The 5,031-nt window shown below is 44.3% G+C and overlaps 1 pseudogene; it reads right to left on the bottom strand.

The window, feature by feature from the left end:
* Positions 1–2,322: 2,322 nt before the first annotated feature.
* Positions 2,323–4,208, bottom strand: LOC133771059 (probable RNA-binding protein 18; annotated as a pseudogene).
* Positions 4,209–5,031: the final 823 nt, after the last annotated feature.

Raw genomic sequence — 5,031 nt, 5'->3', positions numbered from 1 at the left:
GCCCAAGTCCTTGGGCCCCTGCACCCACGTGGGAGACCTGGAAGAAGCTCCAGCTTCCCAGCTCCTGGCTTCGGGTCAGCGCAGCTCCAGCCATTGCGGTCAATTGGGGAGTGAGCCATCAGATGAAAGACCTCTCTCTTTCTCTCTCTGCCTCTCCTCTCTCTGTGTAAGTCTGACTTGCAAATAAATAAATCTTTAAAAAAATAAACAGACATATTCACCGAAACTTGTCTCTGGTGCTTGTTGAAGAAAGTGGTCCCCCCATCATCCCGACAGTGCAGGACTCCTGCTATTAGCAACATTGAAGAAGAAAGGAAACTAAGCCAAAGGGAGAAGGGTCTCAGGCATCCATAGAACAATAAGAAAAGATATGGAGTTTGGCAGATCTCCAGAGGTATTAATGCCTGTTAATTTCCCAAAGTGGGAAAGGGACATAAGCATATACTTCAGGAACTTGGGTAAAGGTCAAACAAATCTGTACCAAGCCACCTTGTAAGTAAATTTCTGAAATTAAAAAAAAAAAAAAAGCAACCCATAATGAACTAAAGTTACCTCCTCTTAATTTACTTGCTGAAGTTGAGTCCTACTATCCCTATGGCAGTGGGGGAGGCCTGCCCCCGTGAGGGAACGGAGCTGTGAGGGCAGAGTGCTCAGGATGGGATAAGGGCCCTCTGGCCACGGAGAGGGGTGGGTATTCAGCAAGAAGCTGGGAGTGCCCCACCTGGAAGAGCGCCTTCACAGGAACCCAGGCCTGCCGGCAGCCACACGTGGGACTGCCAGCACCCAGACCATTTTTATGCGTCATTTTTATGCGCCAGTCCGAATCCAGGAGCCAGGTTCTTCTTCCTTGTCTCCCATGCAGGTGCAGGGGCCCAAGGATTTGGGTCATCCTCCACTGCCCTCCCAGGCCACAGCAGAGAGCAGGATTGGAAGAGGAGCAACCAGGACTAGAACTAGCATCCATATGGGATGCTGGTGCTGCAGGCAGAGGATTAACCTACTGTGCCACGGGCAGGACCCTCAAAGCAATTTTTTACAAGATTTATTTATTTATTTGAGAAGGAGAGTTACAGAGAGAGGGAGACACAGAGAGAGGTCTTTCATCATCTGGTTCACTCTCCAAATGTCCGAAACGGCGGGAGCTGGACCGATCTGAAGCCAGGAGACAGGAGCTTCTTCCGGGTTTCCCACGTGGGTGCAGGGGCCCAAGGATTTGGGCCATTTTCTACTGCTTTCTCAGGCCATAGCAGAGAGCTGGATCGGAAATGCAGCAGCCGGGATTTGAACCAGCTCCCAAATGGGATGCTGGCACTGCAGGCGGCGGCCTTACCCACTACAGCACAGTGCTGGCCCCCAAAGCAATTTAAAACAATAAAAACAAAGCCGGAGGCACCACAATACCAGATTTCAAGACACACTAAAGCACTGTTCAAATCAAAACAGCCTGATATTGGCACAAAAATAGGCATATAGACCAATGGAGCAGAATAGAAGTCTCAGAAATTAATTCATGCATTTACAACCAACAAATATTTGACAAATAAGCTAAAATCACTCCCTCAAGAAAGGACAGTTTCCTCAACAAATGGTGTTTGGAAAATTAGATTTCCATACACAGAAGTTTGCAACAAGACTGCTGCCTTCTGCCCTGTACAGGAATCAACTCACAATGGATCAAGGATCTAAACCTCAGCCTTGAAACCAAAAAATTACTAGAGGAAAGCATCAGGTAAATGCTGCAAGACATTGGCCTAGGCAGACTTATTGTGTTAACAGACTAAAGAAGAAAAGCACAAGATCCTTCCATCTGCAGAAAAATTACTTGACAAAATTAAATGCTCATTTTTGATAAAACACACAGAGAATCGGATCAGCATGGATTTCTTTAACGTGATGAAGAGCATCCACAAATCATGCCTGAAGCTAACACACTGGCACATTCTTACTATTAACAGGAAAAACTCTTTCCTCCCCAAAAGGTGAATAAAGCAAGAGTATCTATTCTAATGCTCTAACTCAACATAGTACTGGCATTTCTAGCCAACTGAGCCAAAGCAGAAAGCAGGAAAGGAAACAAAAGGCACATGATATGGAAAGGCAAAATAAAACTTTGTTTTTCTCGAGACAATCCTATTTATTCTGGACCATGCTCAATTCCACACATACTTCAGGGGTGACACATCTATAAGAACATTCAACAATGCTATGTTACCAAACCAACACGTGACTGTGCTCTGTCGGGCAATACCGATCACATCTGTAGGGTACAAAGGCAGAGGACTTTAGGTGCAGAGACCGAATTGCTTTTGCTGCTATGGCAAATCACAACCACCATCTTCGAGATTTCCAGGCTGTTCCAGAACAAGGAATAGACCTTTTTTATCTGGTGGTTTAAAGTAGGAATAAACAGGCACTGAGGGATACTCTGCATCAGGATTTTCCACCATCGTTTTCAGCTTTGCTTCAATGCCTTTTATTTTTTTTGCAGTTGAGGCTTAGGTTAGACTGAATGGCCTCAGGCTTGAGATGGCTCAAGACTAATTGGAAGGACCTTATCATTCTTTTTTTTTTTTTTAAAAAAAAAAAAAAAAGCAGAGAGCTGAATCGGAAGTGGAACAGCTGGGACTTGAACAGGCGCCCATATGGGATGCCGGCACTTCAGGCCAGAGCTGTAATCCGCTGTGCCACAGCAGCAGCCCCAAGGACCTTATCATTCTTGTCATGATCGTATCTCTTTACTTGTGTGTGTGCCCATTGCGCCACCAGCTTCTTAGACAGAGCCGGCTTGCCATTGAGATGGCTTGTTCTGCCTCCTGCTTGGTTTCAAAGTTAACAAAACAGTACCGAGGCTGTCCCTCAAGGCACTCGACTGGTGAAGACGAAGTCAAACTGCTTCACCTTGCCAAACTTCTGGAGCAGCGTGAGAAGATGGTATTCTGTGGTTTTGGGGTCCAGGTTGCCAACCCATAATCTGCCTTCCTGCAGAGAGCCCACTGAGAGCACGGATGCATTCTCCAGGGGAAGAGCTTCGGTCTCTACTCCCTTCAGATCTCTCGTGGCCTCAGCGTTGTGCCATCAGCTCATGCCCGGAGAGCAGGTCCCGACTCTGTGGCCCCATGGACGTCTAGATGTGTCCACCTGGCAGGCTGCAGGTGACACGCTACATCTAGAAATCAAACTTTTCATTTGAAGGTGCCAGGACTACCTATGTGGAGAACTCCAAGGGGTGTGTGTGTGTGTGTATGTACCAATTCCTACAGTCAGTGAGTTCACCAGAGTTTCACAATACAAAAGAATAAAAAACAAATTCAATTGCACATCTATACACTAGTGATGAACATGAGAATTAAAAATGCAATACCATTGACATTTGCTAAAAATGAAACCACTCATAAATCTAATAAAATTAGATAAAATATTTTTACACTGATACTGTAGAGTTCTAATGAATGAACACAAAGATTTATTAAATAAATGGAGAGATTGGTTATGTGCATGGACTGAAAGACCAAACACAGTAAAAATGTTAATTCTCTTCAAATTTATGTGTGTGTGTGTGTGTTTAATGGAATTCCTTTACAAGTCAATTTAGATATTTCACAGAAGTAGGCAAGATTGGTCTAAAATGTATATGGAAATGCAAAGGATCTAGAATAGCAACAATTTTGAAAAAGAAGTAAGAAATAAGAATTTGGAGGAATGAGTACATCATTTCAAGACTTAACATGTAGCTATAGTTATCAAGATTTTTAATGTTTGTGGAGGGAGAGACACAGAAATCAATTTAAAAAAATATTCACGGAGCCGGTCCTGTGGTGTAGTGGGTGAGGCTGCTGCCTGCAGTGCTGGCATCCCATATGGACACTGGTTCAAGTCCTGGTTGCTCCACTTCTGATCCAGCTCTCTGCTATGGCCTGGGAAAGCAGTAAAAGATAGCCCAGGTCCTTAGGCCCCTGCACTCATGTGAGAGACCCAGAGGAAGCTCCTGACTCCTGACTTCAGATCGGTGCAGCTCTGGCAGTTGCAGCCAATTGGAGAGTGGACCAGCAGATGGAAGACCTCTCTCTCTCTCTCTCTCTCTCTCTCTCTCTGCCTCTCCTTCTCTCTGTGTGTAACTCTGACTTTCATATAAATAAAGAAATCTTAAGAAGAAAGAAAGACACTCAGACCCACACTAAAATGACAGAGTTTTCACCTGTAAACACCATTACTGGATTAAGTTCCTACCATCTCAGTAACATTAGCATGAAGGTTTGGGGACTAAACAGCTGCACGAGTTCAGGGGCCAAATGACGTGCAAATCACACCAATCTCTTAGACAAGTACACAAGAAAAACACCCCAGGATATAAGACTTCATCAATAATACTTCATGCCTGAATCAGGGGTGGGAAACATCTGGCCAGCAGGCGTATAAGGCCGGGGAATCATCTGCTCTGGGCCTGCCAAGGCAACCACAAGCGAGATTCAAGATTCAATAAACCCACAGCAGACTAAGCTTTAAGTTGATAATTCTGTATGGTCTGTGAGTGGTGTTACAAATATCCAAATGATCCTTGGCGGAAAAAAGTCTCCCCACCCCCTCTCCATACCAAAGGCACAATCCATAAAAGCAAAAATGGATAAGGTAGACATTTTAAAAATTAAAAAAAAAAACATTTTATTCTGGAAATAACAGTGTTCAGAACAAGAAATTCAACGTATAGACTGGGGAAAATATTTTAAAGCATAGATCAGATAAAGGACCCATATGTAGAGTACATAATGAACTCAAACACACAACAGGAAAAGAAGGCCACCAGTTAGAAACTGAATGAACAGACATTCCACCAGCAGGCATAGAGATGTGAAATGAGTGTAATGAAAGCTAAACCACTGATGAGAAGAGAAAACATGGTCAACACCAACACTGGCAAGTCTGTAAAGAATCTAGGTCACACGTTTGTCGGCAGTGGGACTGCAAAGGACCCTGAGATCCTTAGAGAAATTCGTATTTCCTCCATGTCTGGACAGGAAGTGTAGGGGTGAGCCT

Source organism: Lepus europaeus, chromosome 12 (genome assembly GCF_033115175.1).
Source record: "Lepus europaeus isolate LE1 chromosome 12, mLepTim1.pri, whole genome shotgun sequence".
In the NCBI taxonomy this organism is placed as follows: domain Eukaryota; kingdom Metazoa; phylum Chordata; class Mammalia; order Lagomorpha; family Leporidae; genus Lepus; species Lepus europaeus.
This window is presented reverse-complemented; position numbering and strand designations above follow the sequence as displayed.